General features: G+C 50.1%; 1 protein-coding gene and 1 non-coding gene across 2 annotated transcripts in view; both read right to left on the bottom strand.

Annotated features, from left to right (window-relative positions):
- The window catches only part of E2F5 (E2F transcription factor 5), a 1,167,696-nt gene that overhangs the window by 1,045,646 nt on the left and 107,291 nt on the right, over positions 1 to 14,759 (bottom strand). The window lies entirely within an intron of this gene.
- On the bottom strand, positions 5,073 to 5,161 carry TRNAR-UCU (transfer RNA arginine (anticodon UCU)). Its single transcript is given in 2 exon segments — positions 5,073 to 5,108; positions 5,125 to 5,161. It is a non-coding gene; the product is annotated as a tRNA-Arg (tRNA).

Raw genomic sequence — 14,759 nt, 5'->3', positions numbered from 1 at the left:
AGTTGGCTTGATCCTGGCCCAATCTTTAAAATCTGCTCCTTATTGAAGATGGCGAGAATTCACGCACTGTTTGTGAAGCATGTGGAGGCTGAGCACTTGCCAGATTGCCAACTCTCCACATGCACAGGATTTCTTACTCGTGCTGGCCCAATTATCATTCGCCAATCGCGAGTTGACATTTTGCAACCTGTTTTGTCCATAGTGTCTTCGAAGCGTTCCCAGGTCCATGGCCCCGTTTTGGGAGGGTCTTTAAGGGGAAAAAAACGACTTCCCAGGGTCAGACCTCTGGCTCTTTTTCTGAAGTGAATAAGAAGGGGAGAGCTGGCCCTAGTATATTGTGAGACCCCTTGTGGACTAGTGGGGGAAAATGAGGGGGTAGTGGAAACTATAACCTGGGCATTTGTCCATTAGCTATGCCATTTGTATCAAACATTTCTCATTTTGCAAGCCCCTTTCCTTTCCCCTCCAGTAAGGTGCTTCATGAGACATTTCTTTTGTTTTGGCATAACAAGGCCGCAGATTTATTTTTACATATACATAACCACTGCAAACAGGTATTAAAAATTAGATCCAAAAGGTGTGGCGACTGCTCCTCGTCCTGCTTCCCCCCTTTACCTCCATGTTGAATTGCAGGCACAACTCCCCCAAGGCCTTCGAGCCTGAGAAACTGCCTGCCCCTGCAGGTCTTTGCGGACTGGGGGAGCGCCGTTTGTTGGGGGGGAAGTTGAGCCCCAATTGCTACCGCCAGACACCCCCGCCGTTTAGGCTCCCAGGAGGCGCTGTCTTGAATGGGCAAAGCCCCTTCCGGTTCAGCAATGGCTCATTCGGAGTCTTTGTCTTATCATAGGTTGCCACAAACCGCCACGCCAAAGTTGGGTTACCGCCCACCGTGGCTCCCCCCTTTCCGGGCTTATAACTCCAGTAATTTTGTGCAGATATTCCAGAAAAACAAATCCATTCCTTGCTCCGACAAATGCACTCCGTCTTTCAAGTAGTACTCCCTGTTTTTCAGGTTGATCAAACCATGTCTGATATGCTGAAAGCCTCTCCCTTTGCAAAACTTAACCATGGCCCAATTCAACTTCCTTCTTGAATTCTCCCTGGCCGCCTGACTCTCAGCGGCCCTCCATTCGTGCCTCGAGATGATTTCTGACCACACGATTTCGGTCTCCCCCATTTCCGCCGATAACTCCTGAAATGAAGACATCATTTCCCTGAGCAAGATCCCCCTCCCCAGACCAGCCAAGTCATTGCCACCGAGGTGCACCACCAGAACATCGGGCCTCCGATGTTCCCTCAGGAGTCTGCGCACGTGCCCCCGCAGCTGTGCCCACTCCATACCTGGCACTCCATGCCATTGCACCCGGTATTCCCCGGCGGTCAACTCCTCTTGCTTGGCTTGACACAAACGAAAGGCCCACCATCCAGGCGGACCGTCGCCTTCCATTCGTCGATGCTACTGAGAGGAGATAAGAGGGGGGGGAAGGGGGGAACCGTTAATCTTACATTTTGCCGGGCCTGACCTATCGCTTAAAACAACCGGACTTCCAGCCCCCAATCAGCTTGATTGCTTCTGCTCCCAGGCCCATCCCTGCTGCTGACGTGGCTGCCCCTATCCCGAAGGAATGTGTCCCGTAGACCCCCATCGAGAACCCTGCTTCCACCAGTGCCATGTCCATTACCTATTTCAAATGAAAAAGGCTTGAAGATGACCCATCGCTATGCACCAAAACAGGCTCCTCCTCCCCCGTGCGAATCCTCAACCTCAAATACGCGCTTACGCATCCTACTGGACAAACCGGGCGGTCCCGGGTACCACCTAACATGGTGCTTCTGCCTTTCCCTGTTTGATCCGTCTTGGATCTCCTCAGCAACATGTATACCCGCTCTCCTTGTACCCCTATGTCACAGCTCCTCCGGAAACTCAAACCTTTACCCCTTCTTGTTGGCTGGCACCAATTCGCTTACCCTTAGCGCCCCACTTTTAGCAATATAAATTTTGCGATAACATTTTTCCCGACCCAAGAACGCTCCCCCCTTGTGTTTCACTTGAGCATTTTTAATTCAACCCACAGGCCCCTAGCATCAAGCAACCCGGCTGCCGTACCGTGTACTCCCACGGTCGTTCTTGTCTGTTCTGGAGACTATGTATCTGACATATTATGTTATGATATGTTATTTTGCATTTATATAGCGCCTTAAAACCCATCGGTATGGTCTGAAGGCGCTGGTAGGTTGAACGACTTTGGGAACCGAACATAAGATATGCATGTACCCCTGGTCCTACGGCCAGATCATATGCCACCAAAAAGTCCCCTAATATCAAAACTCGAAACTGTTCGTGCCTGTACCTTGCCAATGGGTCCTCCTTTGATAATCCTGTCACAGACTTCAGCCAGTTAATGCACACCAGATGCCTTCCTACCAACTGCAATACCTGTCTCCTAGTCCGTTGTAAAGGCTGCCTAAGCCGTACCTGGTCGGGTCATGTTAATCGGCATGCATCTTCATTTCAAATACAAACCATTGTGAACACATTAAAATCTCGACCCTGGGGCTCACAAGAAGTCCCTGACGCGGAGCCGCCTCTCTGCTAACATCATACAATATGCTTAATGGCCAGCATTTTATCCGGGCGGACCAGGTGCTGGACTCCGGTCTGGTTAGTGTCGTCCTGCTCCCAAGCGGGATGAAACTACTTCTGCATTTATATAGCGCTATGAACCCTCAGGTATCTGTGCGCTGCTTATTCTTACCGAACAGCTGAGTTTGGCCCTGCCGGGAATCAAACCTGTGTCCCCAGGTTCAGCCCAGATGTCAAAGTGAGGGCTCTCTCCTGTCATGCAGCTCTACTTGATGCTGGCCTCCCGCGAAAGAACGTGACTCCGTACCGCAACTTGCGATGCAGCCGGCTCTCCCTGAGCATCGCAAGGCCAGCTCTCATTCACCCGCCGCCCCCGCGCAATTTGTACCACCATTACTGATTGCAGGTGCCCGTAATTAGCCCACCTATCCCTGTGCAACGGCCCTGCTCGCGCGTGAATCCCTTGATGAGGCCATGATTAACCCCTTCGCCAGACCCTCAACCGCCACGTGAAACCTACTGAACCTGCGGTCTTTACGGTCATAACTCCCCCATGGCCACATTAATCCCATCTTTAGGAAACCTGCTATGCGCATCCGTTCCAAACGTGGTGAAAGACACATTGTCTGGCCACCATGCTGGTTAATGCCCCATGACAGTAATGTAGGCGATCGTAATTGTGAACACCTTCTGTTCACAAATGTAACCCATAAACTGATGGTGATACTCCCAGCCACGGATGCCGACCCTCCTGCACCAGGTGAAGCCCGACATTTTGAATAAGTGGCACACTAGCCGCTCGAGGCACCCTGGTTCCTGTTTCCCCTTCACACGGGCCTACCTCTACGCGCTATTGTGCACTAAGGCTGTTCCTCCAATAAACTCGCAGAACAATTGAAGGATTTGCCCAAAAGCTTTCTCCCCAAAAGACATCGCCCATAATACTTGATTTTAGTGCGTACAATTCCCTTATCCCTACGACATTTTTCTAAGCACACCAGTGCCCTAGAAACCGTGTGTTCTTAAAACCAAAAGGGGGCCTTTCACCATGCTGTGCGCGACCTCAAAGGAACTCCCTTTCTCCTGCATAGCTAATGCGCAGCCTAGCGGCAAATAGCCAAAAATTTAACCCCACGACCGCACTGGGGATGCGCCCTGTGCTCAACGGGTGACATGGAGTGTACATCGTAGCAACCTACCTTCCTAACACAACGATGACCATCCGCAACCCCAAGATAAATTTACAGAAATTATTTAAAAAGTGTATCCACCAGTATTACAAATTCACCCAATGCGCAGACGCATTTTTCTCATGAACCAAGCCGAACGTTCCAATTAACTCGCTACTTGACGTCACTACGTCACTGTTTGCTTCAATTCACAGTCATCCCCATCCGATGTTCTTCCTCCCAACTTCTGAAACTGCCTGCTACAACGTATACAGGCATCCTAGTTCACATTCATGTGATCACCCATGACACATGTTCCCCCACTCGTCAACGGCCGACTTATGAAACACCTCGTGTGTGGCGGAGGTCCTCGCTCATGCCCATTGCAACTTTTCTCATATATCGGGAGACCTCTTCACAACTTAAAGATGTTGCCCCGCGTTGATACACTGCTACTGAATTATTCCAAACTCGCACATTACAAAAGCACAGGGTCATTTCGGTAACTCATGTCATGTACTACTTTGCAGTTCTATGAGCTGTTTATATTAGGAGTGCTCTATAGATTTACCACAGCCTGCATTCCCGCAACCCATGCGGGGTGGTTACATAACTTCATGCCTTGCAATATTACACGGATGTCCTGTAATGGCAACGGCAACCCCCTACACCACTAGCCAAGAGTTCACAACTGGAAATATCGCCTGATGCCAGAGCAGGTGGCAATGCGGTATACAACAACACCATACACGCTGCAGTACAAACTAAAACAACTCACAGCAATCTACCAACACTCCAATATAGCACAGAGCGCTGCCAGTGATGCCCAGACGCCATGACCTATACTACTGCAAGCCCCACTGTAGATTGTAGCACTGAAAATCCCTAGCTCACAGGTTAACACACGAGCCGTGTACCATCCTAATATTCGCTGGTGCCACCGCGCAAGGTTTCACCCCCCTGAAAGTCGCTGGTGCCACAGCATAAGGTTTCACCCCCCTGAAAGTCGCTGGTGCCACAGCATAAGGTTTCACCCCCCTGAAAGTCGCTGGTGCCACAGCACAAGGTTTCACCCCCCTGACAGTACAACCTTCGTTTTATCAAAAGGGGGGCTTGCTACAGCCGTTTCGTACCCCTGTACCATACAACAGTTATGCATCTACGCAATTAAGTGCCACTCATTATGTTCATTCCAGTAAAGCATTAAGTTCAAATCAAAATAACACTCGGATGAACTAACAGTCTGTTGATACAATTTGCACAAACATCGATACGAAATATACACAGCAGTTTCAAACGCGTGCATTTCCAAAATACATTGACTCTGGTGGGACTCGAACCCACAACCTTTGAATTGCTTCACAGCATCCTTAGAAGTCCAACGCGCTATCCATTGCGCAACAGAGCCTCCTAACAGGCTTAGCACAGTGTGCATTTTTATAGCGCTACGAATTTTTACCTACGTGTGCGGTGCTCATTTATCGACCTCGGACGGATGAAAGAAAGAGTTCGGACCCGCCGGGTTTCGAACCTGCATCAGCATGTTCTGCACAGATGTCCAAAGCGAGCGCTCTGCTCGCTGTGCCACCTGACTGGCTGGACGGAGGCCTCGGACATTTTGCAGAACCCCAGTACAAAAGTCTGTAAATATGAGGCGATGAAGCCCAGGCTCGGGGACTATTTATTTCCCAGCCCATTTAAAAAACCGGGTGAGCCGTTTCAGATAAGCCCTGCCAACATCCTGAAAAAACCAGCCCCCGCTCGCGTTATCTCTTGCCTGCCCCGCACGTGCCATAAACTCCCCCAACTCAAGTCCAGCGGAGGAAATGCCTGCAGACCCCTGGCCTCGCGGCAAGGGTGGCGCCTAGCGCCACCCATCAACTCCACACCCTACCTTAGGTAAAGCTGACGAACTCCCGAATAGACGCCCTGCTCTTTCCGCCTCGTGAGCAACTGGATTCCTTCCTGTGCTGGAATTTCTGCCGCCACTCCAACCGGACCGCTTCTCTCTCCATAACCCCCGAACAAGGAACAGGAAAACTAACGGCACTTGCACTCCGAAACGAAATCCTCCTTCCATGGCGTGTACGAACGAAAACGAAATCCTCCGATTTTGGCGGGCGCCCGGCTGCTGGAAGAGCTGCAAGTGCTCCTGTGCCGGGTGCCCGCCGCTTATGTAGCCCAAGCTCCTCCTTCTTCCTTTGTTACCCTTCGCGGGCTTTTTCTGTGGGGGGAGGGACGAGAGAGCGGAAGGAGGAAGTCCCCTGCCCCGGTTATCGGGGTGCCTCCTCCATTCTCTTCGCTCACCCGTTCGTCACCTTCATTCTCTTAGAATGGGGCTGTGATGGACCCCTGTGTGCATCTTTGTCCCCCGCAACTGTTTGTATTTTCAGTGGTTGTTTTGGCATATGCGCAACATCTGTGGAAGATTTATGATGCACGATAACTTGCACCCGTTTTTGTTTTCCGCCATGGCTAAATGCGCGATTCCGAGAGCGCTGCAGGCTTATGGCGTTTAGGGTCAGTAGGCCTCGAGGCACCTTCTGCTGTCGTGTGGACTTGCTTCGATGCATTCATCAAAGAACAGCTGTGGGTTGCATGTTTATTGTGTTTGTGGAATAATTTGCCATTGTCGCCATGTTTTCCCCCCATAGCTGCACACTATAAGCAGAGTCAGTAGACTTGTGTATGTCGTCTTCATTATCCGAACCAGAGTCCTTTGTGCCTAGGCCTTCCGCATCAGATTTGAAGGTGCCAGTGGGAGTCTCAGACTCTGCCATCATGGCGTAGGCCGCCAATCGTTTGGGGAGTCTTATTTTTTAACGTATGAGGCTTAAAGAGTTTGCACAACGCCTTCCCCAAATGGTCATGAGGAAGGCAGCAATTACACACACGGGTATCTTTCCAAGGGAATTTTCTGTCACCGGATGGACAGAATTTAAATGGAGTTCTTTCCATTTTGGAATATAAATGTAAATGCAGCAAGACAGGTGCAGTGTAAAAGGAAAGCAATAGGATGCATTCTCTAAAATGTATGCAAGATAAATCAGTCCCCTCCACTGGTCCTACTACAAGGCTGAAGCCGGTTTTAAGCCGGATCTTGCTGTCGAGCTGCTGAAGAGGTCGTTGAAATCTGCAGTATATGGATGCCAGTAGCAGTCATCGAAACATGCATTGAGAGGACTGCATCGAAGACACAAATAAACTATTAATATCATTATGAAGTAATAACTAGGTAGCAAAAGCTATGAACTTGCAGAAAGCAAACAGACAATGATGGCGGAACAAACCCCCCCCCCCCCACGGGTCTAGTGCTGGTGTCCTGCAGCTCGGGCACTTCTGGCTTCCTTTGGCCAGTCTTTCTCGAACGTCCCTCCTGGCACCCTCTTCTTTGAGCCAGACTCTCGCTAGTCTGCTCCTTCTGCAGTCCGACTCAAGACAGCTTTTCTTCATTACTGTTCACTTGTGAGTTAAGCTGCGTTCTCCACAGGCTTTCAGTGTCCCTGACGCTGCTGCTTTGAAACTCCTGGGTCTCTCCGACAGTCTCTTGCACCGCATACACCTATGACGCAGTTCTGGGGCTTCCCTAGCTACTGCTGATAGTCCTTTTTCTGGGTTGAAGCCATATTTGTTATGACTCAGTTGGCTTTCTTACTCCCAGTACCGGGTAAGTACTTATTGTGCACTACCCCATACGTTTTACTCGTCTCAGTATTGGAGAGATATTTGTCTTCTGTTGACACATCACAACAGCAAAGAGGTTTCTCCAAGGTTGCTCCAAGGTTGGTCAACAAGTGGGTTCTGAATATATCTCCCAGTTAGATGGAAAGGGAGTTAGTTCCTCACCGGAACTGGAGTCCTTATCCCCAGGAGGTGAGTCTCTCCCTCTGGGTCCCTGTTACCGCCACCCCTAAAGGGAATATTGGGTAGGGGGCTCACCTCCCCAGCCTCACAAGGAAAGGCTTCCCTGGGGAGGAGTGCCTAAATCCCACGATTTATCACTGTTCTGACTTGAGTGTCGTGTAGACCGATGAGACCTCCGTCCCCAAGTGACGCACAGGGTAACAAATAGAAACCCGCTGTGCGACCCTTGAGGCCACAGGTGAGAGATGTCTTCCCAGATCCACGGAGCCTCTGGAACACCGATGCTGCTGTCAAGAAGGAAGGAGGTTAAGCACCAGGCAATCACAATACAGCAGGTAAACAAAAGAATCTAAAGTGTCTTACCTATCTGGTGTAAGGGAGACCCAGGTAACCTAGTAGGGAGGTTCGAGGCTCAACAAGATACAGCGGTCCCTGGAGTGGTAGAACCGCAGGTAACCGTGGATACGGGTAGGCCACCTGTAAGATAGGGCTTGACTTGGGCGTAGGAGTACAGCAAGATACTCAGGGATGATCCAAAGACAAGTCGATGTGCAGTCCAAAAAATCCGGCAACAGGTAAACAGTTCCAAGTAAAGGTACAAAGGGGTGTCCAAGAGAGTCCAAGATAGAGTTCCGTGGTCGAGGTAGCAAGGAGCAAGTAGTAACGCCAAACAGGGTCCGAAGCCAGCTGAGAAGCAATGATCGTCCTGCCTCTCAGTTCTTTATACTGTGTGTCCCTGGGTCATGTGACGTCTCTGGGTCATGTGACGTCCACCAAGATCACGTGAGGAACGCCACACCGTATCACATGATCGACGTGATGACGTAACGCCGCCCCTTCTGTGATGTAATCTCCAAGGCAGTTGCCAATGCAGGAAAGGTTGTAATCGAGCCCGTACACCAAAGGAGGTACGGTGTTTTCGGTTCTGTGGGTTCACCGAATCCCTTGAGCCTCGAAGCTGGGGTGGAGAAGTTGGGGGAATGTGAGCAGTGTTCTGATGTGGGGAGGCCTGATGTGCCGAGGATCGCCTAACATAGCCCCTCCCCAACAGCCCACGACCCCGTGGGCAAGATGGATGGTCTAAATGAAAACGGGCTACCAAGCGAGGGGCGTTCAGGTCAGAGGCGGAAACCCACGAACGTTCCTCCGGGCCGTAACCCTTCCAATCCACCAGATACTGGATCCCACCCCTAAACCATCTGGAGCCCAAAATGGCCGACACCTCGAAAACATCAGGAGAGGTCAAGGACACCGGCGCAACAGGGGTACGAAGACGGACAGAGTCGGGACAAGGTTTGAGGAGGGAGACATGAAACACAGGATGGATGCGCCAAGAGCTGGGAAGCACTAGACGGAAAGCCACCGGATTCACAACCTTGGATATCACATAAGGACCGACAAAGCGAGGTAGCAACTTCCGACAACCCACTAGGCGAAGATGACGTGAAGACAACCAGACCCTGGAACCCACCACCAGAGGGGGAGCAGCCCGACGTTTGCCATCCACACGGGCCTTCATAGCAGCCTTAGCTTCAGTGAGATGAACCACTGTACTAGCGTGTAAGGCAGAAAGATCCCTAAGACATGTCGTGGCCGCAGGGTTCGCAGAACCAGAAGCATCAGGGACCGGCAAGACCTTGGGATGCTGGCCATAGAGGGCGTAAAAAGGAGAATAACCAGTGGCTGAATGAGCCGCATTATTATATGCGAACTCTGCAAGCCGTAAAGCGGCCAACCAAGAGGTCTGATGTTGCAATATAAGGCAACGAAGGTATTGTTCCATAGATTGATTCGTCCTTTCGGTCTGTCCATCGGTCTCAGGATGATAGGCCGAAGAATACCTGGTATCAATGCCCAATAGCTTCGTCAGGGATCTCCAAAACCGAGAGGTGAACTGTGACCCTCGATCAGATATAATGACCGAAGGAAGGCCGAATAGCGTAAACACATGTTCAAAAAACAACTCCGCTAATACAGGAGCCGAAGGGATACCTTTGCAAGGAACAAAACGGGCCATTTTAGTGAACGTGTCCACCACCACCCAGATGGAGTCAAAGCCCTTCGACTTGGGGAGATCAGTAACGAAATCCATCGTCAACGTATGCCAGGGCCTGGGAGGTACCGGAAGCGGAAGCAACAACCCAATCGGTCGACCCCTTTGATGTTTAGCCTGAGCACATACTGCGCATGATCTAACATAACATTCTACATCGCGCCTCATAGAAGGCCACCAACACCAGCGCTTGAGAAGATCTAGAGTGCGCTCTTGTCCGGGGTGAGCGTTAAAGGGAGCGTCATGAGACCACTCAAGGGCCAGATTACGTGTGTCAGGTGTGGGAAGGAACAGGCGTTCATGTACGAACGGCAGTCCATCAGAATACACTGGGTCCCATTCTCGCAACTGATCAGAATGATTACTAGTCCAGGATCGAACCGAGTCTATCAGTGACAATGAGGGAGTACATAGACAAATCACATGACTCTTTCCGAGAACAGTGTCAGGGAATGTAGGCAATTGGACCCCCCCCGGGGAACGTGACAAGGCATCCGCCTTCCCATGTGCCGTTCCAGGACGGTGCATAATACGGAAGTCAAAAGAGGAAAAGAAAAGATGCCATCGGACCTGTCTGCTATTTATGCATTTCAAAGAGGCCAAATCCTGTAGATTCCGATGATCGGAGTATACTGTGATGGGATGTTTAGCCCCCAGAAGATGATGACGCCAAACACGGAACGCGTCCATGACAGCCAAGAGTTCTTTCTCCGTAACGGTATAATGAGACTCATTACTGGAAAACTTACGGGAGTGGTATGCCACTGGATGTAATTTGCCTGTATTAGGACAGGATTGTGACAGTACCGCCCCGAGGGCAAAGGAAGAGGCATCTGCCTCGACTATGAACGGAAGATCAGGATTGGGATGTTGGAGTACCGGTGCGGTTGTAAAGGCGGTTTTCAAAGTATCAAAAGCCTCCTGCTGTTCTCTCTGCCACTGATATGGTACCCGAGGACTAGTCAGGGCCGTGAGTGGGGCTACAATCGTAGAAAAGGAAGAAATGAAACGCCTATAAAAGTTGGCGAATCCTAAAAAGGCCTGCAAGGACTTGAGTGTTTGAGGTACTGGCCAATCTAAGACTGCTTTGACCTTAGACTCGTTCATGGATAACGCCCCAGGGGTGATGTGGAAACCCAAAAACTCAACAGAGGTCTTATGGAACTGACATTTCTCAGGTTTGGCAAATAAGGAATGTGTTCTTAAACAGGTTAATACTTCTCGGGCGTGTTTTACATGATCATCAAGATCACGAGAGAAGATCAGGATGTCGTCCAAATACACAACCATGTACACATCCAGAATATCCCTGAATATGTCATTCATGAATCGTTGGAACGTGGCCGGAGCGTTACATAAGCCAAAGGGCATGACAAGATATTCGTACAAGCCGTAACGAGTACAGAAAGCAGTTTTCCACTCGTCTCCCTCGCGAACGCGTACTAAATTGTATGCGCCGCGTAGATCGAGTTTGGTAAAAATGGAAGCATGTGTTAAATGATCTAAGAGTGGAGTAATTAACGGGGTGGGATATCTATCCTTCTTGGTGATAGCGTTAAGACGCCGATAATCCACACAAGGACGGAGATCCCCCTCCTTCTTGGGTACAAAGAAGATAGGACTGGCCGCTGGTGAAGTGGAGGGGCGGATGTGTCCTAAACGCAGGGCGTTCTGTACATATTCTTTTAACACCAGTTCCTCCGAAGGAGACAAAGAGTAGATCCTGCCCGAAGGAACTGTGGAATCGGGAAGTAATTCGATTGGGCAGTCATATGTTCTATGTGGAGGAAGTACCTCAGACGAGCCTCGATCGAAAACTGATTCGAAAGCCCGATATTCTGGCGGAATCCCAGACATCAACCCCCCAACAGTATGGGACTGTATGACTTCTGAATCGTCAGCAGTCAGTGTGAGTTGTGCTAAGGCTCCCAAGAACCGAGAGGGCGTGTCAGGGACTTGATGGACCGGGAGACAATAATTCTGATAAATCTCGGACTCAAAGAGTACAGTGCCTGCTTGCCAATTGATCAGGGGATTATGTTCACGTAACCAGGGAATTCCTAGTATGATACCGAATTGAGGTGCGGTGATCAGATCAAAACTTAAGGTTTGTGTGTGTATGTCTTGGATGTTCAACAAGAGGGGTGCAGTTTGTTGTCTAACAGGACCAGAAACCAATGCGGAGCCGTCTACGGCTTGGACATGTTCCGGTCATGATTTTACCACTAAGGGTAGATTGAGGGTATGGGCCAAATCAATATCTATGTAATTACCAGTGGCACCGGAATCGATAATGATATCGACTGCATGAAGAAGGCCAGTAGAGGGACATAGAGTAGCCTTTACGGAGATGGGTTGAACACGAGCAAAGGCAAGAGGGATAACCGGAGAAGATGAAGGGACACTCGACCTGTTCTCCGGTTCTAAGGTCGAGCCACCCGAAAAACCTGACTCTTCTTGGGACGTCGAGGACACTCTTTCACGAAATGTCCAATGGTGCCACAATAAAAGCATGCATTATCTACCCTTCTACGTTCCCTCTCAGATGTTGTAATAGGACTGCGTAATCCTCCCACTTGCATAGGTTCTTCAGTACTGGAAGCGGGAGTACTAACAAGAGTAGGAGAGGAAGAGGCCCCCAATTCAGCTCTACGCTCCGATCGTCGTGCATCTACCTGCAGGACGAGATCAACCAATTCATGATACTGAGTAGGCATAGAAGGGATCACTGCTAGAGCGTCTTTCATGGTGTTACTTAACCCCCTATAAAAGACCACCGCCCGCTTGTTTTCTGGCCATGACGTTTCCGCAACTAGCTGATTGAACCGGGTGATGTAATCTATCAGAGTCCTTTTGCCCTGAGTCAATTCCAACAACTCCAAATCCCTAGACTGTGCCTTGTGTCGGGTATCGAATACTCGGGAATTTCTAGGATCAACAAATCAAAGTCATAAAGAACTGGACTATTGTTCTCTAACAGGGGATTAGCCCAAGCGGCAGCTGTTCCAGCTAAATGGGAAAGGGCGAAGGCGGCCTTAGCAGTGGACGTGGGAAAAGCCAAAGGCCTGCATAAGAAATGTAACTTGCACTGGTTAACAAAGGTTCTGAATCTCTTGGGATCGCCCTGGTAGCGTTCAGGAGCAGCCAGGGGGGAAGGAGTTGGGAGGATTATTGGAGTCGGGACTGTAGAAGCAGCCAAGGGAGGGGGTGTAGTGGAGGAGCTGCCATCTCCAAACTCAGGGTCTGCAGGAAGGGAGTGTTGAACGCTCTGTATGGTGTCCAACCTTTGATGGATCACCGTGTTCGCAGCGGCCATATCTGCCCTTAATATTGTAATTGCCTGAACTAAAGCAGTTATGGGTTCGTCCGTGGATCCCTGCATCGTCTAACACGACTATACGGCTTCTCAGTCTGTTCTGACTTGAGTGTCGTGTAGACCGATGAGACCTCCGTCCCCAAGTGACGCACAGGGTAACAAATAGAAACCCGCTGTGCGACCCTTGAGGCCACAGGTGAGAGATGTCTTCCCAGATCCACGGAGCCTCTGGAACACCGATGCTGCTGTCAAGAAGGAAGGAGGTTAAGCACTAGGCAATCACAATACAGCAGGTAAACAAAAGAATCTAAAGTGTCTTACCTATCTGGTGTAAGGGAGACCCAGGTAACCTAGTAGGGAGGTTCGAGGCTCAACAAGATACAGCGGTCCCTGGAGTGGTAGAACCGCAGGTAACCGTGGATACGGGTAGGCCACCTGTAAGATAGGGCTTGACTTGGGCGTAGGAGTACAGCAAGATACTCAGGGATGATCCAAAGACAAGTCGATGTGCAGTCCAAAAAATCCGGCAACAGGTAAACAGTTCCAAGTAAAGGTACAAAGGGGTGTCCAAGAGAGTCCAAGATAGAGTTCCGTGGTCGAGGTAGCAAGGAGCAAGTAGTAACGCCAAACAGGGTCCGAAGCCAGCTGAGAAGCAATGATCGTTCTGCCTCTCAGTTCTTTATACTGTGTGTCCCTGGGTCATGTGACGTCTCTGGGTCATGTGACGTCCACCAAGATCACGTGAGGAACGCCACACCGTATCACATGATCGACGTGATGACGTAACGCCGCCCCTTCTGTGATGTAATCTCCAAGGCAGTTGCCAATGCAGGAAAGGTTGTAATCGAGCCCGTACACCAAAGGAGGTACGGTGTTTTCGGTTCTGTGGGTTCACCGAATCCCTTGAGCCTCGAAGCTGGGGTGGAGAAGTTGGGGGAATGTGAGCAGTGTTCTGATGTGGGGAGGCCTGATGTGCCGAGGATCGCCTAACAATCACATTACATTAAACAAAAAAGAACTCAAGTGAAATCGAAATGGGAAGCGGACTGCAGGATAGTATTTACAGAGGTGGAGTGGGCCAAAGTGATGTTTTATACCAGGAGTGTCCAGGAAGACCAGGTTTAAACTAATACAATTGTATGTGCTACACAGAGCATACATGACACCAGATGGGAGAACAAGGTTCCCCGGAGCAACTCCCCAGAGTTACCCTAGATACGCAGACAACAAAGCAGACATGATAAATATGTTTTGGAGGTGTCCAGTGATATGCTTTTGGTCATGGATGGCAGACAAGATCGAAAAGGAGGGGATGGTCAAACCTGTATGGACCCCAGAGGCTTGCCTACTCAGAATGTTTCCCTGCTAATTTACTGCGCCACATGTCACTAAGATGGTAGACCTGGCCTGCATACTAGCAAAGCGCAGGATTGCAATGACGTGGAAGTAGGTCATGCCCACAGTTGGAAGCTTGGTGGAGCGACCTAAAAAGATGGTCCCTTGCTGAAACATCGGTTTGGTATGCGTCAGCGCTTAGAGAGAGAGGTGACAACTTTATGGCCTGGAATGCATTGACACAATCAATGTTCGCCTCTTCAGACGATCTGCCTCATAAGGAGATGATGTATAGAGGAATATGGCACACAAGAAAAGGAGACAATTATCCCAGTGTCAGAAGTTGGTTGGGGAACATGGCAATGGGTAGGTTGGGGGACAGGTTGATGGGTAGTAGGCTGAGGTGAACTTCGGGCTACACACAAGGTGGCCTCCCGT

The sequence above is a fragment of the Ambystoma mexicanum genome, chromosome 5q (assembly GCF_040938575.1).
Source record: "Ambystoma mexicanum isolate Mex_15411 chromosome 5q, UKY_AmexF1_1, whole genome shotgun sequence".
Classification (NCBI taxonomy): Eukaryota; Metazoa; Chordata; class Amphibia; order Caudata; family Ambystomatidae; genus Ambystoma; species Ambystoma mexicanum.
The sequence above is the reverse complement of the archived record's forward strand: the minus strand, read 5'-3'. Positions and strand labels throughout refer to the sequence as shown.